Source organism: Podarcis tiliguerta (genome assembly GCF_965153285.1).
Source record: "Podarcis tiliguerta genome assembly, chromosome: 3".
Classification (NCBI taxonomy): Eukaryota; Metazoa; Chordata; class Lepidosauria; order Squamata; family Lacertidae; genus Podarcis; species Podarcis tiliguerta.
The window spans coordinates 19795624-19822625 of NC_139536.1; the positions used below are offsets into that span (position 1 = coordinate 19795624).

Here is a 27002-nt window from a genome sequence, read left to right on the forward strand (position 1 = left end):
CTGTGGTGGTGGTGGCATTGCTGTAACTCCAACCTACTCCTCCTCCTTGTGCTCATGTTGGCTTACCTGTGGCAGCAGTGCTTTAATGGACTGGGAAGCCACACGGCTGCTTGGCTCATTGCAGCACAGATGTGTGAAGGCATAGGAGCACAGCCAACCTCCATCTAGGGCTTGTTTGGATCCCTGGCCCTGGGGAGGGAGCCACTGGCTATGCCAGTCACTGGGTAAGCCAGATCATAAGGGGGAGGCTGGCATTTGGAGCAGCTACTGGTCAGAGGAGGCAAGGAATAAGTCCCAGCGGCGCCTGCCAGGTTGTGAGGCTACCAACAAATGCCCCAGTATGCCAAGTGCCTGGTAATACAGTACAAATATCACTTCCTTGTTAAGTGCGCTGCCAAAATGAAGCAGATTCAAGTCCTAACGATTGCAATGAGTTCTATAGCTCTGGATCTTAACTGCATAATGCCTGCTATCTGTGACAACCATCAAGACAAGGGGGAAGGTATTCTAGAGTTGAGAATCCAACCATGCAGCTTGCTTCTGCAGCTGCTATGAGCTGGCAAACAGAAGGCAGACATAAGTCACACCCTCCAACATTTCTCCGATGAAAATAGAGATGTCGCATTCAACAACAACAACAACAACATTTCTTATTATTTATACCCCGCCCATCTGACTGGGTTGCCCCAGCCACTGTGGGAGGCTTCCAACATATATAAAGACATAATAAAACATTAAACATGAAAAAACCCTTCCCTATACAGGGCTATACAACAGTGTAACAATCAGACCCTTTCCACAGGGAACTCTGGGGTTTGTAGTTCTGCACCCTTATCAAACTACAGCACGTTTCCGAGCACAATTCAAAGTGTTGGTGCTGACCTTTGAAGACTTAAATGGCCACGGCCCAGTATACCTAAAGGAGCCCCATCGCTCAACCCTGAGGTCCTCCTCTGAGGGTCTTCTGGCAGTTCCCTCACTGCAAGAAGCGAAGTTGCATGGAACCAGGCAGAGGGCCTTCTCAGTAGTGGCACCCTCCCTGTGGAACGCCCTCCCTACACAACTTTTAGAAGACATCTGAAGGCAGCCCTGTATCAGAAAGTTTTTTATGCTTGATGTTTTGCTGTAAGCCACCCAGAATGGCTGGGGAAACCCAACCAGATGGGCAGGGTATAAAAAAAATTATTATTATTATTATTGCTCACAAAATTATTTGGGGGAAGCCATGACTATTTAAAGTGCAATTATAGTGCTTTAAATGCATGGTGTGGATGTGGCCTAATTCAACTATTGCTTGGCACATAAGTTTCTTCCTTGTTTTGCATGGCATCTGGTCACTCTTAGTACCATTCAGAACACTGGGAAGGCAGCAACTAGATCAGGCAGACCATAGTAATCCCCATCAACTGCAAAAACCTCTCCTTTCCTTCCGGTTTACAGCCCTTCAGTTCAGTACATTGCTACAAGTCGCCGCAGCCAAAGGATCCTCCATTAACTAAGACTCACTCCAGCATTTCGGCTGTTTAATGCAGAGGAATTTAAATGTACATGATGGTCAGTGTCAGAGGTGAACTCTGACTGTGAAGATAAACTTAATTTATTTTTAAGCGGAGCAAAAGAAATCAAGTATCAAAGGCTCAGTCTCAGCGCCACGTCGAAATCAATGAAGCTTTAAAAGCTCAGCCAAGCTCTTTGAGAAGACTAAACCACCAGCCCCAGTGGTTGAAGCGGAATTAAACAGGCTTTGGAGAATGTGAGTTAAAAAAAACTTCTGATCTCGTGGGCACTAAATGTTTAGTAATACAACGACAGAAGCTTAGCTGCTGCTGTTGTTGAACATGTGTTATGCTCCCTGCAGTGCTCAGCGCTGCTCGGCTCTATAAGGAGTCGGCAGCTGGCAGACCCTGGGCCAAATCTGCCTCTCACAAGCAGGTGCCATCTGGTATCGATCTGGCTGCCACCTCAAAGGCACAGGGGAAATGTAGGAATGGCAGCTGTAGGAAAGGGAATTGTTGACCATAGAATCTTAAGAGTTGGAAGGGACCGAAAGTGTCATCTACGCCAACTGTCAGTTAAAGCATCCCTGACAATGGCCATCCAGCCTCTGCTTAAACACCTCCAGGGAAGGAGAGACCACCACTTCCCAAGGGAGTCTGTTCCACTGTCTTAACAGCTTTTATTGTCAGAAAGTTCTTCCTGATGTTTAGTCGGAATCTCCTTTCGTGCAACTTGTCGCCATTGGTTCGAGTCCTACCCTCCGGAGCAGGAGAAAACAAGCTTGCTCCATCTTCTAATAATAATTAAATCAAAGCTGTCCCTTATGCCGCGTTTTAGACTTCACATACATTATCTCTTTATTTACTGGATAGCCTGAGAACATAAAAAAAGAGCTGTGCTGGATCAGACCAGAATGACTTCTCGAAATATGTCTGTTTATTTGTTTTGAATCCGTTTATGACTCACTTGCAGTAAAATATCCCAAAGCGGTTTCACAGTGAAACATCAACAATAAGAAAAATTATAAGCAATTCTGTATTTTATTTTATTTAAAAAAACAATTCTATATATAAAAACAATTAAATGCAATAGCAATTTTAAATGAGGTATAAATACAGACTGAGAAATATCTCCTTAGCAACTTTTATTTTATCAGGAGACGTTTGGATAGCTCAGCCTCGAGGGGGGAAATACACAAACTCACAGCAACCGTTCCTCTCGAGTGTTTGTGTATGTTTTCTTTTCTTTTGCAGGAGGGAGACGAGAAGCAGGAGGCGGCAGAACCCAGTCTTTAAGTCCTGGGTGTTGCCTAGCAGACTGTGTAAAGTCTAGTTGTTTAAGGGAGTTCCCCAGGGGGATGCTGGACTGCATTGCATTAAACATCCCGCTCTGGAATTATGTAAGAACCTTCCAGTGCCAAAAGTTTACATAGTTGATAAGCAGCACTTGGGGACCTGAGATGTGGAATTCGATGTGGTGGGTGTATGTGTTCTTAAAAAGTAAGCTGAAACGATTCTACTTAAAGAACAGTCCTGAAGGAGCTTGGCGAGGGAGGGCAAACTTTGCAAACTGAATGCATACTTTCCAGTTGAATCTCTCTATATCATATTTTTATGTTATGCAATCCCCAAGCTGTGCGTGGAGAGGGTTATTGGTTTTGTTTGCTACTGTGTTATGTATTTTTTTGTGTGTTTTTATACATTGCAAACCTCCCTATTATCCTCAAATAAGAGCAATTTAATTAATAAAAATCTAGATTCAGGTAGGTAGCTGTGTTGGTCTGATGCAGTTGAAATACAGTGGAATCTCGGGTTAAGAACTTACCGTAATTTGTTCTGGAGGTCCGTTCTTAACCTGAAACTGTTCTTAACCTGAGGTACCACTTTAGCTAATGGGGCCACCCACCGCTGCCACACAATTTTTGTTCTCATCCTGAAGCAAAGTTCTTAACCCGAGGTACTATTTCTGGGTTAGCGGAGTCTGTAACCTGAAGCGTCTGTAACCCGAGGTACCACTGTATATATAAAAATAAAAAAAATGTCCAGTAGCACCTTAGAGACCAGCTAAGTTTGTTCTTGGTATAAGCTTTCATGTGCATGCACACTTCTTCAGATACACTTGATGGGAGGTTTTGCTTCTGCACATGAGTCTGGCAAACCGCTCTGAGCTGAAACATTCCTTCCTCACCCACCCTAGATTGCTTAGTTCACATTGAGTTCATGAAACATCGTACCCTGACCTGTTCTTAATGCATGGTTGACCACATCTATGGAATGCAATAGTTATGCCCTTTTAAGTTTTGCTATATCAATCACTAGTAATAGTTTAATAAGGAGGTTTTCATACCTGTCCAATTCTGCGTTCCCTTTCCCAACCTTTAATCTATTGATGATTAATGCCTATATGCAACCCTGGCATATGATTTGTGTTAACCAATCAGCAACAAGCACATATGTGGCAATGCTGTAATATTCAATAAAAGGGACTCTCCGAGACATGCTCGGCAGATGCCTCCCATATGACACTTGTCACTCGTCTGTCGTTTATTTCAACCCAACATACACTAAACAGAAGTCACCAGACCCTGGTGGGAGGGTGGGGTGGGGTTTCTCTCAGGAGGGTAGTAGGAGATGGGCGATTGACTCAATGGATATGGTAAATCTGGTGATTTCTGTTTCAGTGTATCTGAAGAAGTGTGCATGCATCTAAGGTCTAAGGTGCTACTGGACAATTTTTAAAAATATATATATAATAAAAATAATGCTATTTTTAAAGGCATGAAATGGCAAACCACCTTACCACTGATTTCTGCCAATCATATATGCATAGAAGTTGGTGTTTCTTGCTAACACCACCACAGCTGTGGGGAGATAGTGCCCTTTATGGAGCAAGGGTAAGAAAGGGACATTGAAGTGTGGCAGCCACGGCCCTGTGGAACTCCTTGCCAATAGAAGTCCAGCAGGAATCATCCCTTTTTAGACATCTTTTAAGAACTGCACTGTTCATTTGGAATGTGCATTTGTTCCGTAGATCTCAGGGTGGGTTTTTTGTGTTTTTGTTTTTTACCAACCAGCCTTCAATGATGTTTTCTCGTTGATGTCATTGTAGTATTAAGTTTTTATGTTGTACATCGCCACATTGTTGTTTTGAATGTAAGCCCGATTTAGAAGTAATTAAATAATAAGTAAATAAACTGTTGCTCCCTGCTGAGGAAGGCATTCTGTCAAAGAGTAACTGAAGCTTGTGGCATGTTCAACCAAATTGTTTCCTACAACTGCTTTTGGGTTTCTGAGGGAAATGCTATTCTGAGGGAAATTGCATGCTGAAGTCTCAGAAGTTGCTAAAAGCTCAATTCTAACCCTGTCAGGAGTAAGTCCTACTCAATTCAAATTTCTCTCCCCACTTCGCTCCCCACGCATGTTGCATATCAGTTCCTGCTAATAGGGTCCAGCAGAAGTCATATAGGCCCCTTACTGCCCTGCCGGAAGGGAAATGAAGAGGTAAATTTGGTATAATTTGTCCTATGTCTACCTGCCTCCCTTGCCCTGCCAACATGACTGTGTGGGGGTCTTGGTAGACCACAAGCTTAACATGAGTCCACCGTGTGATGCCTCAGCAAAAAAACCTAATGCTATTCCTGGCTGCATCAACAGACGTACAGTGTCCAGATGAAGTGAAGTCATATTCTGCCTTGCTCGCACCACACCTGCAATACTGTGTCCAATTCTGGGCACCCCAATTTAAGAAGGATGTTGACAAGCTGGAACGTGCGCAGAGGGCAACCAAGATGATCAAGCATCTGGAAACCAAGCCTTACGAGGAATGGTAGAGGGAACTGGGTTTGTTTAGCCTGGAAAAGAAGAGACTGAGAGGAGATACGACAGCCATCTGCTGCCATTTCCAAATGAAAAACGACAACACACTCACTATTACGACACTCATGTTACTTCTACATTTTGTACAATCACTTTCAGCTGTGCTTCCCATGTAGCACAACGACTTAATGCTGGGAAGAACTGGAAAAGTTAAAACTATGGGTAAGAAACATTTCTTCATGGGGAGGAACTGCATTGTTGGAACTGGCCAAAGATGACAACCATAAACTCACACGCACCCTTAGGCAATTCTTGCGCGCCTAAATGGCATAGCCCTCCACCCTCAATCTGCACTGGATTATGGGTACCCAAGTAGAACAATTCCAAGTTGGAATCTACTGCTGGGGATGAAAAGTCAGCCACTGGTTCCTGACTACGCTCTAAAGCAGTGATGGCCAAACTTGGCCCTCTAGCTGTTTTGGGACTACAATTCCCATCATCCCTGACCACTAGTCCTGTTAGCTAAGGATGATAGGAGTTGTACTCCCAAAACAGCTGGAGGGCCAAGTTTGGCCATCACTGCTCTAAAGGAACCCAATGCAAATATTCAAGCAGGCAGACTAGGAAACTCACAGATCATTGCGATAAAATAGGAATCTTACTGTCACTGCTTTCTGTGGTCTCCTTTCTTGTGAATAATAATAATAATAATACTAATACTAATAATAATAATAATAATTTATACCCTGCCCTCCCCAGCCAAGGCTGGGCTCAGGGCGGCTAACAAGCAATAATAAAAACAAATTGAATGAATACAACTTAAAAACAAAATTAGTGTTTTTGCTGCAGCTGATGCATATTCAGTTAGTTCTTTAGGCTCTTGTCCCACTGAAACTTCTACATAACTCAATAAAAAGAAAACCAAATATAACTGGACCTCCTAACCAAGAGCAGAAGCTATTCTATTTTTAATCTTTCATGCGTAAAATGACTAAACAACCATAACCAGTGCTGCCTAAGCATCCTTCACAAATACCTAGTTACAGATGGGGTGCCTACTTCCATCCCATAATGTTGGTAATTCCACCCCACACAGAGATATGGAAACTTGCAATGATCCCTAAACCTCGGGGTGGGGAGAAAGAAGTGTTATAGCCCACCTTGAACCACCAAGAGAGGATGGCATAAAATTCTAAAAAGCAAGAGCAAAGGTCATCTTTCACAGGAAATCAGCAAAAAGAGACCTTAGGGAAAGGCATGCCGTATAAAATCTTCCTGGGTAGAAAAAAAGTGTATAAACTTTCCATGAACTGCAAACATGTGCTATTCACCAACATGTGGTTCCTGCAAAATTCCAGCCCTATAGACAAAAATGGATATACATACATTCTCTCTTTCTCTTCATGGGATCATCTTTTTTTCAAAAAGCATGAACCACATGAGAGGGGAAAAGGCCAAACATTATTCCCCGGCTCTAACCAGTAGTTTGAAGAGATGACAGAGCTTATATTAAATATCAGCTTCTGGAGGCAGAAGAATGTTATGTGGTTGACTTTAAGACCATGACAGTACTGTAGGTTTATAATAGGACCACAATTCTGATGTTTTACACAGCCACTAAAACACCAAAGAAACCCCATAATTGACAAAACATTGCAAAAAAATAAATCCTCTGTTCTTACGATACCTTTATAAAACAAGAAAAACCAAACAGTTCAGCTCATGTTCTGTTTCCAAGTTTCCCTATTTTCCAGGGACAGTCCCAGATTTACAGAAGCCGTCCTGGTTTCTGATTTGATCCCGGAATGTCCCGCTTCTCCTTAGGACGCCGCAACTTTCGTCGGAGAAATGTTGGAGGGCATGTGTCAGGGAACTGCCATCAGTGCCGGAGGGAGAGAGCAAGATCCAGAGGGATTCCAGAGAGCGTCCCGGGATTGGGAGAGGCAGCCCATCTTCTGGGGAAGAGAATCAGCGTAGCACCAGTGGAGAAGGGGGGCAGATGGGGGAAGCGGCAAGGCGGTCCCATGACTCCTTGCCGGGGACCAGCGGGGAGAGTAGGGGTCCTCTGCTGCCTACGCCCTCCTTGCGCAGAAGGCTTTTGCGCAGAGAGAGTAGGAGAAGACTAGGCGTCAAAGAGCTTCTTTGCTGGAAGAAGTTTAAGAAACGCCCACTGACGGATGCTGCCAGCGATTGAGATAGCCACAGGTGAGTGGCTGTCCGGAGAGAAAAGGTTCACTCAGGCAACCCAGCCAGGTGTTTGCACCGGCTTACGCACGAGCAACCCCTAGAACCACTACAGGGTTCCATTGGAGAAACGTTGGAGGGTATGTCCATCAGCTAAACTTATATAACTTTATAGTTGAAACTTCCAGTGTTGAACTGTGGAATTCACACCCACTGACACCAACCACTTTGGAGGGTTTTAAAAATTCACGGAGAAGTCTATCAACAGCTACTAGCGACAAGGGCTGTGTTCAGCCTCTACTGTGAGAGGAAGTACTCCTCTGAATACCAGTTTTACTTGCTATTCCCACATGCATCTGCTCGGCCACTCTAAGCACAGGACAATGGCTTACATGGGCCTTTCGCCCGATCAAGCAGGGCTTCTTTATGTTCTTAACCTGGACAACAAAGTGTCACCAGCAAGGGCCGGCCCTACCATAAAACAGAGTGAGGCAGCCACTTCAGGTGGCAGATGCTGGGGAAAAGGGACACACCAGCACCCCAGCACCCCCATGGACCCATAAGCTAGCCTGCCTTGCACTCTGTAAACTAGACACCACAGTCACATTGTCAGTCTTGAAGGAAGGTTCTACCGCCAGTCCATTCAGATGCTGTGTGTGAAATGGAAGGCAGCCATCTTGCCCTTTCCCTCAGTTAGCAAAGGGCCTTGGGGCTGCCCTGTCATCAAAATCACATAGTTTTTGTTAAAAAAAAATGTGACCAGGTGGGACCAAGATGCCGAGTCAGGAATGGTCAAAAGTTGGCCTATTTTAATCCGTCGGTGGCACTTGCACTCAAATCTTTATTAATATTTTAAAGTACTTTTAACATTTCATGTGGTTTTTATTGCTGCTGCTGTGTTTTTGGAAACAACCCTCGTTCTGGGTATTTAATCATTTTTGCCGCTCCGACACATTTGGATCTCGTTGTCATGTCCAAGATTACACCAGGGGGTTGTGTAACGTCTTGGAGAGGGTGGAGTGGAGTGGAGTTATGAACCCAGTAGAATATATTTATGGGGAGGGTTGTTAGCGTATCTCAATCACCAGGGGTTCTAGACTGAGGGAAGTATGGCACTGAGGGATTGTCAGGCCAGGAGCAGAGAAGACTGCCGGCTCTTCTGGAAGATTCCTCAGTTATCAAAACCAGGGTTGGGTTGGGCATTTCGTTTAAACTACTTCTCCCATCTAGCGGTACTGTTAATGAACCCAATAAAGAACTATCATCCACAATTTAAACTTGGATAAATAGGGCTGACCATTCCCTCTGATTACAACAAGACATGTCAGTTGCGAAGGAGCTCCTCGGCTGATCCGGGCATTTCCCTTAAGCTAGTAAGTTATTTGTCTGCAGCATTTGTTATACTTTCTTTTATTTGATGTCTGAATCGCCAAGGCACCACAAAGCACGCCAGGAGCCCCTGCTTCAACTTGTGCAGCTGCAGGGAGATGCCTCTCACGGGGACCAAATCCCTCTGAGCCGCCCCATTTCATCTCAGAAGTTAGGATTCTTTCGGAATCCAGTGCACACCCTTACGTATTACAACTACTTTGCAAGAACCAAACTGGCCACCTATATGGTACCAAGATGCTTGTGTGGACTCTTTATGAAGCCCTGAATAGTATATGAAGAAATTAATGATAATAAAAATATTCAAAAGGGGGACTAAATGGCTCAGGCTGTTAGAGCATATTTCCCTATTGTGGGATACTATGGAATAGTAGGGCCTTCTCTGTAGTGGCACCCTGATTGTCAAATTCTTTCCATCTTCAAGCCAAGATAGTCTACTTTGACATCCAAGTCAAAATGTATCTGTTTGCCCAGACACTGGGTGGACTTGTTTAGACTGCCCAAGTCCTAGGAGCAGAATTTTCTTTTTCTGGGGGGTACTCAAGTGTATGCAGTACCGGCACCTCTTTTTTTCCTAGAACAAAAGCACTGCCCAGGAGTAGATTGTGCCTGCAGTCTATTCTGTATTCTTGCCTTTCACATGAAGGACGGTCTGGAAGTTCAGTCAAATGAATGAATAGTAGAGTAACTCTGGGCTGTATGAGGTCACTAGGTACAGCCATTACTTTGTTTTCCCACAATGCCCCAGAGTGATGCTACACTGGGAACATTGTGGGGAAAGTACTGTGCTGAAAAACAAGATTAGGGCTGGGCAGTATCTGGTTTTCAACATCATGCTATATCACCAGATAAACATCGTGATATACCGATCTATCACGATGTCTGAAATAAGGATGGAACTCTGTTGTCAGGGTTCAGGGAATTGGCTTCCTCCCCTTGTGGTAGTAGATAAGCAGAACCAAGGAAAATGAATCTTCTTACAAGTTAGAAACTTTAATAATCACAGCGAGAGAACAAAGAATTTATCTCCTAGAAACGGCAGCACTCCCACTTAAGGATCACCTCCCGCCCCTGTCCCTATTAATCTACGTCACTCCTACATTTTGTAATCTAAACTTGGAGCCTCTGTTTTTTCTGTTCTGACACTTTCTGAGCTCTTTGGGACTTTGGGGAGGGGTGTGTGTGGATACTATCCAGAGACTGTGAATCTGTTAGCTCTTTCTCGTCCAGTGTTTCTTCTGCTAGCTGTGCCCCATCCAGTATTTCCCAGCTTCTGCCTTCTGAACTGTGCCCCTCTGCAAACCACTGTTCCAAATCTATACTGTCCTCCTGCTTCTGGGAAGATTCAGGATCAGGAGGAAGGGAAGGGGGTGGCTCCCACCATTCTTCCTCAGTGCAGCCCTCCTCAGCACAGTCCCTGACATATGGAGAGGTGAATAGTAGGGCTGGTTTTCAACATCGTGAAATATCACCCTCTAAACACGGCATTTCCGTGCGCTGCTCTGGTCCGCCAGAAGTGGCTTAGTCATGCTGGCCACATGACCCAAAAGCTGTAAGCCGGCTCCCTCGGCCAATAAAGAGAGATGAGCACTGCAACCCCAGAGTCGGCCATGACTGGACCTAAAGGTCAGGTGTCCCTTTAAAGGTAAAAGGTAAAGGTACCCCTGCCCGTACGGGCCAGTCTTGCCAGACTCTAGGGTTGTGCGCTCATCTCACTCTAGAGGCCGGGAGCCAGCGCTGTCCGCAGACACTTCCGGGTCACGTGGCCAGCGTGACAAGCTGCATCTGGCGAGCCAGCGCAGCACACCGAACGCTATTTACCTTCCCGCTGGTAAGCGGTCCCTATTTATCTACTTGCACCCGGGGGTGCTTTCGAACTGCTAGGTTGGCAGGCGCTGGGACCGAACGACGGGAGCGCATCCCGCCGCGGGGATTCGAACCGCCGACCATGTGATCGGCAAGCCCTAGGCGCTGAGGTTTTACCCACAGTGCCACCCACGTCCCTTTACCTTTACCTAAACATCGCAATATACAGATGTATCATAATGTATGAAATAAGGATAGACCTATGTAGAGGCATTGGCTGGCTTCACCGTTTTTCCCACATTGTAATTTTTTTTGCAAATCACACACACATACACACACCATGATTGCAATATATTGCCAGGTCAAAAATTATGAAAACAATATCAGGATATGGACTTAAAACCGGTTTTGGAAGGCAGCATTAAGGGTCCTAGCTCAGAGGTAGAGCATCTGTTTTGTAAGCAGAAGGTCACAGGTTTGATCCCTGGCACCTCCGATTAGGGCCGGGAGAAACCCCTGCCTGAAACTCAGAAGATCCACGGCCAGTGAGCGAGCTAGATGGACCAATGGTCTGTCTCGGTATAAGACAGCTTCCAATGTTCCTGGCAACAGTGTGCCCTGCCAAAGCCCTGGAGGAAGGATGCCACATGTTGAGGCTGGCCTTGCCACCAGGGAACAAAAGGCAGAATGTAAATATTGTAATAAGCAAGACAATAACATTAATAAATGCCCTGAAACACAAAGAGCTGGCTGCGCCTGCTGAAAAGTGGCGTTTTTGAGTGGTGAGCTAGGATGACATACAGCACACTCTTATTCGAAGCTTTCATACATTCATTAGCACGCACAGATGAAAGATAAACGAAAGGCAGCCTGTTGATTATATTTTATTTGCAGCAAGTAACTTGCGGAGCGCATGCAAAGCCATAATGGAATAGATCAAAATAAAATTCGAGCTTGCCATAGGGAACCAGGGCCAACGTGTTTGCGAACGTCCCATATTTAAATTGATTTTGTAAGAGGGAACAAAGACAGAGGTCTCAATCTAAACACCATAAAGTAATACAGCCGCTAAATGTGCTGCTAAGCAACAGAGGTCCAGGCAGGATTAGTTAGCATCAGTTCTGCTATTAGAAAGCTATTTCCGTTGGAAACCAAGAGGAAAGAAAGCAATCACCATTTCTTATCCTTCGTGCCGCTCAGACAAAAGAAATCAAACTGAACTGTCAAACATGTCCAGCTCAGGCAAAGAGGCTGCCTGAAACCCTTAAATGGCTTCATAAAGCAAAATAAAGAGAAAGGAAATGACAGGGTCATGGTGCTCTAGATACTATTGCTATACAATAATATCTGGACTAGTCACTGTCACTGGATTAGTCACATTATTATTGTTGTTGTTGTTGTTGTTGTTATTATTATTATTAAGTGTGATATTTTATTTCAGGCTGAAATACAGCAATTGACTTCTTGGACCATGTCATGGAAGCAACCATAGAGGAATGGTGGCCCCAATCTAGACAGAGCCACATGCAACAGAAGGCAGCCCAAGATGCCATTTGACGGACATGTTTTCCCATCTGAAATGCAATGCAACTGGAAACTCAACTTGATTTTGTAGTGTGATACCGGTCGCCTTGTACCTGAATGAACAGAGCAATGCAAATATGTGTTGGGAGGACGGTGCTCATTCGCCATCTAACACGGGGTTCGTGATCAAGAAAGGGTTTAGAGAAAGCCTGCTTGATTGAAACGAGGAAATACCAGCCTGCAGATTGCAATTCAGATCTGCCACCAGAAGCCGTTTTTTAGACAGGCTATAAACATAATAAAGACTGGAAGACTCAGATAGAGACCTGAGAATGATGGCTCTTTAGCGCTGGAACTTTTTCTCCCTACAGACTATCCAAAATCCACGTTAATTCATCCGTGTCAATTGATTCTGCCAATAGGCCTTGGAGCACCTCCACATACTCATATAAAGCATCAAATTCATGTTTTCTTTCTCAAATGTGCACAGCCTATAAGATAACACCTGTCGCATGCATTTTTACATACTGCACTCATAAAACACTTCAGGTGTGCCTCTAAAAAAAGAAAGAAAAAAGGATGGTATATTAATGGGGAAAGCAGTCCTTGAGTGGGAACGTGCAAAACAATGTAATTATCCTAACCTAATGTCACCCTGCTCCCTGTTCTTTCTTTTCATGCTATGGGTTCTTTCCCCGCTTCCAGGGTCGCCATCATTATGTTCAAAAGCAAAGGTTCTGCCACCACCGACTCCCCGTGTCAGCTATATGATTTTCCACTTAACATTTTCCCCAGTGTTTTCATTAAAGCACAATTAGTGCGGCTCTTTCTGCTTAACACCAACAGCAGCACCTTTCCATTTATATAACCCCTTATCATAGGAGAGCATCTTAGCAATTGCGCCAGCATCACAGCTAACGTCAGCACCATTCTCAGAATAGCATTTATTAGCTAAATGAATGCTGGGGAGCCAGCGATTGGAATACACATTGCTGTGTTTATGTAATCCATACTAACAGAGTGGCTATTGTTTCTCCGGGTGTCGTGTGAGGAAGCAGGGATGCTCCAGATTAGGCTGAATATTTGCTTTTCGTGGAATCATGGGGCTGGAAAACACACTGCCCAGTCCAACCATGAACCGAATCATAGACTTGTAGAGTTGGAAGGGAGCCTGAGGGTCATCTAGTCCAACCCCTTGCAATGCAGCAATCTCAGCTGAAGCATTCGTGACAGATGGCCACCCAACCTCTGCTTAAAAACCCCCAAGGAAGGAGCGTCCACCATCTCTCGAGGGAGACTGTTCCACTGAAGGAGAAGGATATCCTTGCAGCAATGCCCTCAAGCAGCTAAAAAAGCCAATGCAATTCTAGGCTGCATCAATAGGAGTATAGCATCTAGATCAAGGGAAGTAATAGTGCCACTGTATTCTGCTCTGGTCAGACCTCACCTGGAGTACTGTGTCCAGTTCTGGGCACCACAGTTTAAGAAGGACACTGACAAACTGGAACGTGTCCAGAGGAGGGCAACCAAAATGGTCAAAGGCCTGGAAACGATGCCTTATGAGGAACGGCTAAGGGAGCTGGGCATGTTTAGCCTGGAGAAGAGGAGGTTAAGGGGTGATATGATAGCCATGTTCAAATATATAAAAGGATGTCACATAGAGGAGGGAGAAAGGTTGTTTTCTGCTGCTCCAGAGAAGCGGACACGGAGCAATGGATCCAAACTACAAGAAAGAAGATTCCACCTAAACATTAGGAAGAACTTCCTGACAGTAAGAGCTGTTCAACAGTGGAATTTGCTGCCAAGGAGTGTGGTGGAGTCTCCTTCTTTGGAGGTCTTTAAGCAGAGGCTTGACAACCATATGTCAGGAGTGCTCTGATGGTGTTTCCTGCTTGGCAGGGGGTTGGACTCAATGGCCCTTGTGGTCTCTTCCAACTCTATGATTCTATTCTATGATTCTAAGCACAGTTGAGAACACAGGGGAGAGCAAGCAGAGCCCAGCAACAACATAGGTGTTTAGAAACCCAGGACACTGAGGCAAGTCATTGGTCCATCTAGCTCAGTATTGTCTGCACTGACTGGCAGCAGCTCTCCAGAATTTAAAGCAGGGGATAATAATAATATTTTTTTATTTATACCCCACCCTTCCCGGTTCAGAAACCGGGCTCAGGGCAGCTAACAACAAATTTAAAACACTTAATTGTAATACAACATAGAAGCAGCATAAAATACAGTATAAAAACACGAATAACAATAAAATTCAAAGTTCAAAAATCAATTTGAGGGAAATCCATCCAAGAAGCATTAGATAGTCAGCAGGGCTAGCTGGATGAATTAGTCCTACTTGGGCCAGTGAGGAGGCCAGGGGAGAATTAGCTGCGGGGTCTCAGAGCGGGTAATCTTCATAAAAGGGGAGGGGGAGGGAAGAGAAGGGAAGGGAAGGGAAATAAAAGATCAGGCTGAATTCAAATTAAAGGCCAGGCGGAATAGCTCTGTCTTACAGGCCTGACGGAAGGAGGTTAAATCCTGAAGGGCTCTAGTCTCATGGGACAGAGCATTCCACCAGATAGGAGCCATCACTGAAAAGGCCCTGGCCCTGGTGGAGGATAGTCTGACTTCCTTAGGGCCCGGGACCTCTAAACTATGGTTATTCATGGACTTTAAGGTCCTCTGCGGGGCATACCAGGAGAATGCCCAGCTCCACCAGGAGATGCTGGGGATGGAACCTGGGACCTTCTCACACAAAGCAGATGTTCTACCACCGAGTTACAATCCTTGCCACAGAAACAGAAGCAAATGATCCAAGGTACAACAGGTCCACGGCCAGTTTGGGCTAAACTTCAGTCCAGATCTGGAAGGTGTGCTCGTCAGGTCAGGGTCCCCTATATCAATGCCTGCCGCTGACCAGGAGAAGGCAGAAGAAGACCCGATTGCTGAGATTCTCAGCAGGCCTGGGTAATCCAGAGGCCTCATACAGCCCGCAACGTGCAGGGGGTGATGTTACACTTCAGTACGGACTTCTGAACCTGAAATCCATATCTATTACTGCATCATTCTATTGTCTGACGTGGCCAAGCATGTGCCACAAGCGCAATAGACCTCTCCTGCTATGGTGCCCCAGCAACTTGTATTCAGAAGCACGTTACTTCTGATACTGGTGGTAGTACTCAGACAGAAGAAGAAGAAGAAGAGTTTGGATTTGATATCCTGCCTTTTACTCCCCTTCAGGAGTCTCAAAGCTGCTAACATTCTCCTTTCCCTCCCTCCCCCACAACAAACACTCTGTGAGGTGAGTGGGGCTGAGAGACTTCAGAGAAGTGTGACTAGCCTAAGGTCACCCAGCAGCTGCATGTGGAGGAGCGGAGACGCGAACCCAGTTCCCCAGATTACGAGACTGGCTAGTGCCTTGATCCTCCATAAATTTGGAGGGTCGCCTTTTAAAGTCACCCAAGTTGGTGGCTGCCCTACATCTCATGGAATGAACTCCTTCGGCTACCTGTGTGAGAAACTGCTTCCTTTCGTTTCCCTTAATTGTAACCAGTTGGCTTCATTGGAGGACTCAAAGCTCTAGTGTTTTGAGAGATAGACAGGGATTATGGGCGTTGTAATCCATTTTCTGAAGGGCACTTCGTTGACTATGCATGTCTGAGATGCTCGCCAAACCCCTTTTTGATTACGTAGACTTTTTCTGGTTTGCCATTTCTGGCTCATTTTATTTATTTTTATTTATTATTGATACCCCACCCATCTGGCTGGGTTTCCCCAGCCGCTCTGGGCGGCTTCCAACAGAATATTAAAATACAATAGTCTATTAAACATTAAAAGCTTCCCTAAACAGGGGTGCCTTCAGATGTCTTCTAAAAGTCTGGTAGTTGTTTTTCTCTATGACATCTGGTGGGAGGGCGTTCCACAGGGCGGGTGCCACTACCAAGAAGGCCCTCTGCCTCCTGTGGTTCTGCTTGCTGATCCTGATTGCTCCTTGGTCTTGACACCTGGCACCTGGTTTGCTCCAAATTGCTAGTCCTTTTACAGACTTCAGATTCATGCCAGCCAGTCTTGCACGGGAAAAGGATTGCTTGTTTTCCATTGACACCTTGAAATATAAAACAGCCGAGCCAAGTGATTCTGTTGAGAGCATGCAGGTTCACCTAAAGCACAGCTTGTTCCCATCTCAATGCTGATGGATAATCCACATGCATAATCCCATACCCACCAACTTCAAAATAAACTTGCCTAACCACGAGGGAGAATGTTGACTCTTGCATTTATTCAGCAAATTGTAAAATCAAATTTTATATATGAATATTACAAACCTCCCGAGTCAGAATGTGAGCAAACCAAAACAGCTTGTGCTGATTTCCAAACATAATTCTGAGTTTTATTGGTCGAAGGATAATCCTATTTCCTAAGAATGCTCAATGGAAAGTTTTATGCAATGGTGAATGTCTCGTTGACCTAGACATGAACATTTAGAACATCAACAACAGCAACTTTTAAAAAGTCATAGCGCTTCCCAGAGTGAGCAATCTGTGACTTGCTACTGCCTCTTTCCAGCATCTGATTTTTTATAAATTGCCCATTTTAATGTGGTATATGACACATTATCCTTCCAGCTAATGTTCTGCTGAGAAAGATGATGCAATGTGCAGACTATTATACTGCCAACCCCAGTACACAAAATCTCTTCATTGGAAGAAACTGACAACCCTGAGGTTGGCAGAAAACCCTGCTCTGGACCATCTTGGGAAGCAGATGCTGGGTCCTGCAGAGATCAAAATAGATGGACAGCTCTTATGGTGAATGCTTTCTCCACCACTCATTTCTGGTAACGTCTCCCAGCTGACATCTTCGAATATCAATGACTTTCGCCCAAAAATTCATTCCTCTAATGGTATCTTCCACCATATTTGTCTCAGAAGTAATAATGGGTACACCAGTGAAGTACCAGTATACCAGAGTCCACTGCTAAAATCCAGGGCACTATACCTTTAACCTGGGACGCGGGTGGCGCTGTGGGCTAAACCACAGAACCTAGGACTTGCCGATCAGAAGGTCGGTGGTTCGAATCCCCGTAATGGGGTGAGCTCCCGTTGCTCGGTCCCTGCTCCTGCCAACCTAGCAGTTTGAAAGCACGTTAAGTGCAAGTAGATAAATAGGTACCGCTCCGGCAGGAAGGTAAACGGTGTTTCCGTGCGCTGCTCTGGTTCGCCAGAAGTGGCTTAGTCATGCTGGCCACAAGACCCGGAAGCTGTACGTCGGCTCCCTCGGCCAATAAATCGAGATGAACGCCGCAACCCCAGAGTCAGTCACGACTGGACCTAATGGTCAGGGGCCCCTTTACCTTTATATCGTTAACCAGAAATGCATCATCTCCCATGTGGTGGAGCCAAGATTGAATTCTTCCCTCTGGCAGAACTTCAGCCATAACAAAATGCTAGTCGGTCCTAAATTAAGATTGGGCTACTTGATTGCTGCGGACAAATGCAGCAGGCTCCCTTGGCCTATAGAGTGAGATGAGTGTGCAACCCCAGAATCGTCTGTGAGTGGACCTAACAGTCAGGGGGTACCTTTACCTTTTACTTGATTGCTGGCCTTCACCAGGCATCCATCTCCACTGTCCAGGGTCCTGATGCCTGCTGTGTCATTTCAGATTCCCAACGTGACCATTGTATTCCTCCCTGTGGTATAACTTCTATTCAACCTTAAGCCCTGCCTCTGCTAGAGCTCCACATACTCCTTGCAGCCCTGCGCCCATCTGAGTATCCATCACAGGCCCTGGTCTTGAACAGGAGAGCCCTGGCTAAACAATAGCAAAGAGTTGCCACTATTCTGCACCACAAATGCCTAGAGGGTAATCAAAATATGTCTATAAAAGCATCATTTCTTAGCCTCCAGATGGAAGGTGGGTGGAGGGACGGAAGAGCCCACAATCATCACTGTTAGCTTGGCTTGCCTCCTATTCCCATTTCAGGAGCCCTGTCTATACAGGGTGGCCAAAACTGGTATATTGCTTTAGAATCCACTTTCTTTGTTCTTAACGCAAGTTCGCTGTCATCATTCACAATACCAGTAAAAAAAAATATATATCCTCCATTATTCTGTCCAGTTGCCAGCCTGAAATTTCACTGTCACTTTGTTGTGTGTCAGTTATGTGTACCAATATGATCTGTTGTGATGAATTCAATTGATTCAACTGTATAACTACTTTGGGGACAATAAGGAGGTTTACTGAATCTGCCACTGCCAGATTCTGATGTTCTGCACTATGGGATATGCTGAACAGATTTGAACCCATTAAGACTTCTGGGTATATGGGTTGCATTCAAAGTTAGCACTATGTGCACAGGAGTTTGGAGGGGTTGCTGGTAATGTGCATCAGGTGAAGATATTCCTACCTCATCTCTGGTAAGGATGGGGAGGGAGGTAGTGGCAGAAGAGGGAGCAGACTGAGAGGAGGAGGTGTCAGAAACCAAAGAGGCAACAGGATTTAGTGAGCAAGAAAAGGCTGGGGCAGAGAGCAGTCCAGACTCAGAGGCAGAAGCAGAGTGGGGTCAGGGGGCAGAGAGGAGGCAGGCTGATGAAGTAGCCAGGAAATCTCCCTCTTCTGCTGTGACCTGCTCTCTTCCCTGCTGGTCTCCCAGGACATGCAGAGGAATGAAGAGGGTAGAGCAAAGAGAGACAAGAGGAAGGAGCCTTAGGCTGCTGGCAGCAGCTCTCGGCTGGTTGCCCAGGAAAGTATAAAGACAAGGAAAAGTTTCTTACAGTCCTTTTTTTATTTCAAACTTTACAGAGAGAGCCTACAGAACCCAGCCTCTTGGATAATGGCGTTATCCCAAGTGAATCTCCACACACACACACACACACACACACCGTCTCTCCCATTTCCTCATTCATCATCACCATCACCTCCTCTACGAGTGCGGTTCTATGCCCTCTGCCTTCAAGCTCTTTGTTCTCCTACTTTCAATGCTCGCCGGGTTCTGGGAGATGGTGGGTCTGGATTGCTTTCTAGTGACAACATGTCAGCCAGCTGACGCTCTGACCCTGCCTGCTCCACCTCTCCCATTATTTCCCAACTTTCCCCCTCATCTCCCTCTGAGCTGTGCCCTCCCACAAACCCCTCTTGTAAATCTATACTGTCTTCCTCTTCCACCTGCCTGGAAGGGTCAGGATGGGGAGGCGGTCTCCACCATTCCTTCTCCTCTGCCCAACCCCTGACATCTGCTGGGGAAGGACCCAGGGGAAGAGGCTTAGAGAGCGGTGGGAAGACCTTCAGTCCTTGCAACTGCCTCCTTGGGGCAGGACCTACTGGGAAGAGTTGCTGTGATTGCTAGGCCTGCACCGTTTTGGTTCCTCTGAATAAAGTTAGCTTTACAGGCACTGGGTGCTTTACTGTTGACCTGCTCCTGAGTCCAGCTCCTGACATGCATACAGCATGGTGTAAATGTGACTGGGAGCAACATAGCCTATGTCTGGTATGGAAAGCCAGTGTGGTGCATTGGTTAGAGTCCTGGGCTAGGGCCTGGGAGACCAGGGTTAAAATACCCACTCCACTACAAAGCTCACAGGGTGACTGTTGTTGTAAGGATAATATGGATCGGGGGAGAACCCTGTTAAAAGTGGGGTATGCATCTGACAAGAAATGAGACAAACAAAATAATATGAAGTACTTGGGGAAGCTCATTTTCCGAAACAACATTGCACTGCTTTTTCCAGCTCAGCTCAGGTGGGAAATACTGAGCTCCCAGTTGGATGCCATAGGCGGAAGGTGGATTCCAAGCTGTGAAGGCCTCTTGTAGAAGTCTCCCTTTATACAATTTATGCACTTATGGTTTGGGACTCTTCCACCACATACACGCGCATCGAAATTATGTATGATATTCAAGATTACTGTTTAGAGGGGAAGCCCTTCACAGCACCACTCACTTCATTGTCACTTCATGAGAGCCGAACAAAAGCAGCCAATTTCGTCGGAACCATTAATAGAAAATGCTGCTTTTGCCATTTCCACCAAGAACATTACCAGCGTGTGATATTCCCACCTCCATGCATTTGAGCTCTTAATAGGGTTTCCATAGTAACAGCAGCTGGATGAGAAATCAATTCTCAAAGCAATTCTCAAAAACAAGGGGAAAGTTGATCTTGTGGTGGCTGCAAAGGCAGAAGAAGCAAAATCTATGAAGCAGAAGGGGGGGCAACCAAGCGGCCTAGGAGCAAGCTCAGCTGGACATAAACAGCTTTGCTCCAAGTACAATTGGTTGTGACTAAAGCTCCTGCCCACCTAGCAGTTTGAAAGCATGTCAAAGTGCAAGTAGATAAATAGGTACCGCTCCAGCGGGAAGGTAAACGGCGTTTCCGTGGGCTGCTCTGGTTCACCAGAAGCAGCTTAGTCATGCTGGCCACATGACCCGGAAGCTGTCTGCAAACAAACACCAGCTCCCTCGGCCAGTAAAGCGAGATGAGCAATGCAACCCCAGAGTCATCCGCAACTGGACTTAATGGTCAGGGGTCCCTTCACCTTAAAGCTACTGCAATGCTAAACTCAAGGGTACTTACTTCTGAGTCAATGTGCTTAGAATGGAGCTGCACTATCTCTCTCAAGTCCACATATTCCTTTAAATGGAGGCAGGGTTTGAAATTAGCCAGGTGCTAGACGCATTTTGCGAAAGGCAACCGGCCTTTTGCGAGGAAGTGGAGATGTCTGGTCACCTCTTTTGGTGCTGCGCTGCCCCATGAATCAGCTGATTTGTGCAGCAGCACAGCACCAAAAGACGGGTGTGTCCTTTGGTGCCCTGCTGCCCCACAGACCATCTGCTTTATACTTTGGGAAAAATAAATAAATGTGCCTAGACATATCGTTGTGGTGCAATCGTAACCTTGATGTAAGTTGCCATCTGGCTCCTAGATTTTATATCTCAGTTTCTAACACTGTATGGAAGACATGACAAAATGCATCACCTAGATGGCTTAAAGCATTTAGAAATCAACCTTCTCTACCAAACGGCACAGCAGAAGGCCAGGTGAGATGGATCACACTCTTCTCGCATCCAAAGATACCATGGGCTTCCTATTTGAAGATTTCACAACATTTTCATTGCACGCAGCAAGGACTCGTGGGAAGGGCTGGAGTTCTGTGATAGAGTATCTGCTCGGCATATAGAACATCCCAGGGTCAATCCCCAGAATTTCCAGGGGGAAAGTCCTGTCTGGGGTTGCTGCCAGTCAGTGTAGACATTACTAAGCTAGATGGACCAATGGTCTGATTCAGTATAGGGGAGTTTTTCGTGTTCCTCTGTTGATGCTCTCTAGAGGAAACCCCTGACTTGATTAGTACTACTACAAGTAAGGTGTTAAGGAGAGACAGGCCAGCCACTCATGGCTCATCTTGGATTAGCTTGGATATAAGAGGATATATAGTCAAAATGGTTTTCTAAGAATCAGATTTCCAGTTAAAATCTCCTTTGTTGGTCCTCTGATATAGACCGAGTCTGACAAGGAGGTGGATGTGGTGATGATATTAATACCAGGGACTCTTTTTCAAAAAAAAGGAAAAAAGCTCGCCAGACAGCAATCTGCAAAAGCAGAGATGGCTGAAAAACAGCTTTTGCAGATGGAAACTAAATCCCCTGGGAAGCAGAGGATCTATGAGCACATCATTAATTTATTGCTGTAATTCAAATACAAGTCGCCAATTCTTTGCTCTCCATTAGAAAGAGCAAGCTTCCATCTTTCTCATCTTCACACAGTAGTGAAAATGTATTAATGCCACATATTCATTCCATCTGCAATTTCTTTCTCTTCTGAAGATTGGTGTGAATAATGCCCCCCTCTTGGCTCCTGTGCTGGGAGAAGGAAGGACTGAAGCGGCCTGTACACTCCAGATAAACCTCTCATGCAGGATTTTTTTTTCCCAGACGGAACTCAGGACTAAGAGAACAAGGGAGGAGTTCATTGTGAGTTCTAGCACCTCTTTTTCTAACACTGCTCTCACGTATGAGAAAGAGGCAGAATGTGCTGCTGTAGCTCGTGTTATGGGGATTCATATGGGGCCCTGCCACCAAAGACGAACGAGAAAAATGTAACTATTGGGCCCTGAATTCTTTTGTACAGTGTGGTCGTGTTACAGACTTGGAAGATGTACACAAACACCAAGGGAGTCTTGTCATCTATAGCAGGAAATCAAAGACCACATGACAGAGCAAGAGGAACAAAATGGAGGGTGCTTCCCCCCCCCCCAAAAATGGCCTCTTCTTGCATGTCCTGTTCACACATTCAGCTCTGCTGACAGTGAGCAATAAGAGCAGTACAAGCCCCTTATTTCCAGCAAGCAATCCCATTTAAGATCAAGTGTGGGGCAGTGGTTAGAGTGTTGGACCAGGGAGAACCAAGCTTCTAATCTCCAGTCAGCCCTCCCATCAGAAGTCAAAGAGATAAACAACTACCTTACATTTAGAAAACATCTGAAGGCAGCCCTGTTCAGGGAAGTTTTTAATATGTGACATTTTAATGTATTTTTAATCTTTGTTAGAAGCCGCCCAGAGTGGCTGGGGAAACCCAGCCAGATGGGTGGGGTACAAATAAATTGTTGTTGTTGTTGTTTCACCCAACACGGGGCTTGAACCTATGAGCCTGAGATTAAAGAGTCTTGTGCTGTGGAATGAATTCACTCGGAACATGATGGACTTTTCTTCACTGGAAGTTTTTATGCAGAGGTTGGATGGCCATCTGTCCTGGGCGCTTTGCTTGAGATACCTGTATTGCAGGGGGTTGGACTAGATGATCCTCAAGGTCCCTTCCATTTCTACCATTCTGTGGTCCTTTGGCTAACTAGCCCCAACCCATTATGACCTTAAAGGTCAACACCAGCATTTTGAACTATGCCTGGAGACATACCTGTAACTGACACAGCTGGTGCAAAATTGGTAAATGTAGTCCGATCATCTAGCCTCCAATTAACATTTGAGCAGCTGCCTTTTCTACCACTTGACATTTTCAATCATTTTCTAAGGCCACTTCAGGATTATTCTTTTTATATGTACAATCAAGCAGTGTATATACATTTTATGAAATAAAAAACAATTCCGAAATAAAGGCCGTCTAACACAGAATGCACTGCGGTGGTCAAATTTGGATGAAACTAGCTGCATGGGTAACTGTAGTCAGGCCTGACCTTTAACTATAATTTTCCATTATTTTGTTTAATGGATTTCCAGCTCATTTCTTAGAGTGGCCACCCTCCCGTTTTCTGATCCTTCCACTTGGAATATGCCACAATCTAAACCTTACTTTGGCTTGCTTTGCCGTCTTCCTCTTCCCAAATGCTTTGCGTGGGCTGGTCTTTCAAAAGAAGGGTCAGATTCATGAAGATGGTTCAATTTATTGGCAGGTACAGTATCACAATGGGATGCACTCGGCTCTTTGTAATATTGACTGTGCCATTTCTATAGCAACTGTTGGGTTCGTCACAAACCCCTTGCTGTGAGTTTTCTGGCATTTACTGCTTTTTAAAAAAGCAATTGACAGCAACCTAACTTAATGAAACCGTGGTATGATTAAAGCCATCATCAACCTTCCAACCAGCTCATCACCACCCAGACAATTCTGAAGCTCTGAAAAAAACTGCTCTGTTATCCTGCATTTCCAGTATATTTATATCTCAGTAGTCCGCCGTTAAATTTAGTTCAAGTTGGGGCACTGACAGGCTGAGACGCTCACAAAGGCTAGACCAAGCTATTTTTGTCATATGCGACTGGCAAAGCAGCCAGATTTTTCAGGCAGCATTGCATCTCAGCATCTAAGACACACATGCCCTATGCCCTTGTCCATACATATGCAAACACACTGCACTCTTCACAAGTAAATTTGGTTTAGCTTATACTCCCTCTCCACATTGGCAATACCCTTACTTGCTAAGAGAAATATCTACAACCCCGAACAAAAATAAGTCATCTGCATAAGCAGCATATTGTAGATATTGTACCCAATCTCCACTTAATGCTGTAAGATGCAGCCAGGGATTCTATTCCACTGGAGGGTTCTGTGGGTTTGCATTTAGAGTGGTACCTTGGTTCTCAAACTTAATCCTTTCCGGAAGTCCATTCCAAAACCAAGGTGCGCTTTCCCATAGAAAGTAATGCAAAATTGATTAATCCGTTCCAGACTTTTAAAAACAACCCCTAAAAAAGCAATCTAACATGAATTTTACTATCTAACAAGACCATTGACCCATAAAATGAAAGCAATGAACAATGTACGGCAGTCACACAATCAATCGATGAGCAGCTGAACTGGATTCTACACAGTCACAAAAACAAAACAAAAAAGAGCCGCAAAAACAGAATCGCAAAATAAATAGCAATAACAGACAGAGCTCAGCGTAACGCACAAAACGGAAGTGTGGCACTCAAATCGGAAGCGTAACACTCAAAACGGAGCACGTCCAGCTTGTTCGAGTACCAAGGCATTTGAGAACCAAGGTACCACTGTATGAGAACTATGAACCATTAAAGGATTGGCGTGGTTTCTTCCCTTGTGGTGACATTTCCCTATAAAAAGCTATTGTTGCATACATACCCAGGCAATATACCCCGCAAGATAAAATAATGGAAATGACAAGAATGAGCAGTATCACTTTTGCTCCATGTGTATGGGATGCTGTTTTGGGCACATTCTTCATAAAAAGACATACCAACGTTGCTCTCAGAGGTTCAAGGCTCCCTGGTGTGCTACTTCTCTACTTGCAGGGATCTTTCTAAGGAAGCATTCAAAATTACTATGATCCCTAGCGGCTGATGAAATGGTTGGCTGTTCTACCACTTCATCAGCCCCATTCCCAAGTTTGGGGCAGGTCCTCAGGTAGGATGTCCTCAGCTGGCCACTTCCTAGTTTCCCACCCCCTCTTCACTCATTCCTTCCATCTCTGTCTCTGGACCTGATCTAGGGTGAACAAACAAGTGAGTGAGCAGGCAGCAGCTGTTCCTTCTCCTTGCTAACGCCACTCATTTGGGGTCTCTCTTTCTCTCCCTAGGGGTGAGCAGGAGAGCAGAAATGTCAAGATAATCAGCGGCAGGAGAGCCAGAGGGCGGTGTGTCCGTTGCCGAGGCATTAGCACTGGCAGGCAAGGTCAGCTCCAAGTTTCCTTTTCATCATTCGTATTGATTTTATTATTATGTTGGTATACAGTGACAAAATGAATACTGAACAAAAAAAGGAAAACAAGGCAAAGAGAGATGGTGAAAGGAAGAGGGGATAGAGCTGATCGGAATAACACTGTTACAGAGGTTGAGTGCCACCCGCACTCTCTGCTGAGCCCAGGGGGTTTCCAGTCACTCACGCAGGGTCTGCCCTCCTTTGGACATGGCGGAGACTGCCGAAGCTTTAAGAAATGTGGTTTATTCCCCTATTTACACCCTCTGTCTGCATGGGAGGGAGTCCAGATCTTATAACATGGTCCTTTCAATGGTGACCAAGGCATCTCTCCCACCCAGCCTGCAGCCAGCCTGCCCAAGATGGATGCCAGCCCTTCTTCTCCCCGCCTTCTCCCCAGAATGCCCTGCCAAAAGCTCTTTTCCTGTCACCTCACACCCAGTTACCCTGGCAATCTTCCAACCCCCCAGTCCACAGGGCAAGGGGCAGCGGGAGTGGGTTGGGGTGGGGGGAGAGTTCTCTTGCATTGCCAATGGCTCTCCATGGCCCTGTATTGTTTCTTAATGGCCCTAGCTTGGCCCGGTCGTTTTGCATAGGTTAGCTCAGGAATTCCTCTGCTGCTTTTATTTCTCCCTTCACATTCCAAATAACCAAAATCCTACCATTTATGACTTTCTATGGTTTAGAGGAGGGAGTCCCCCCCCCCAAAAAAATCTATAAGGATACATTTTGATAGAAAATTGAATTAAATTAATTGACATACAGAGCCGTATTGCCTCCAATAGCGGAGGCAGAATAAAGCCATCATTGGTAGTAGCCATTGAGAGCCTTATTCCTTGAATAAAATGGAATTCTATATGTCAGAGCTGGCTCCTGGTCCCAGCTCACAGAGGACCAACGCTAGCCGGTAGTAATGTACAAAAGTCTTTATTGAAGTACAGTTTCCATTTTCAAGCCGCAGCGCCCCAGCTCTACGTCTAGGGTTTAGACCGGCGAAGCTCCATCTGAATCTCCGCCCCCTGTACACCAGTTTAAGACTCTAGCCTTACTCCACCTCTTCCGTCTCTCCTTTCTCCTCTGGGTCCTGCTACCCCCCGGGGTTCCTTCCTTCCTGGACTCTTCCGACGCAGACGTTGACCCCCCTGACTCCTCCCTCTCTCTTCGGCGGGCTTTAGGACCTGGCTCCCTATCCGGGCTGCCCACAGTGCCGCCCTCCTGTACATTTGAACTTGGCGCGCGCGCGCAGCCTTCAACCTTCCTTTTGACCGTTTCCTCGCTCCCCGACGGAGGCGTGGTCAATCCTCCCTCATGTTCTCCCGCTGGCAGCGCGCCGCCTGATCCCGATGCCTGGGACTCCTCCCCCCTACTGCACTCTGGTGTGGACGCTGGTCCGGATTTCCAACTGCTGCTCTCTGAGTCCCCTCTGGCCCCTTCTTCCTGGGGTGTCCCCCTAGGCACCCCCCTTGCCCTGACCATGGGGGCCCCTTTCTGTGAATCATCCGATTCACTGGAAAGACTCAGAGACCTCGGACCGTTGTCATCGCTGACATTTCCTTCGGACTCCTCCCCCTCGCTCTCCATTTCCTCCCTTCCCTGTGCCTCTGCTCCTGAACCCCTGACACTATATAATTTCAAATGGCT

At 45.8% G+C, this 27002-nt stretch overlaps 1 protein-coding gene across 1 annotated transcript in view; it reads right to left on the bottom strand.

Moving 5' to 3' along the window:
• Window positions 1-27002, bottom strand: part of PRKCE (protein kinase C epsilon) — a 301423-nt gene that overhangs the window by 112252 nt on the left and 162169 nt on the right. The window lies entirely within an intron of this gene.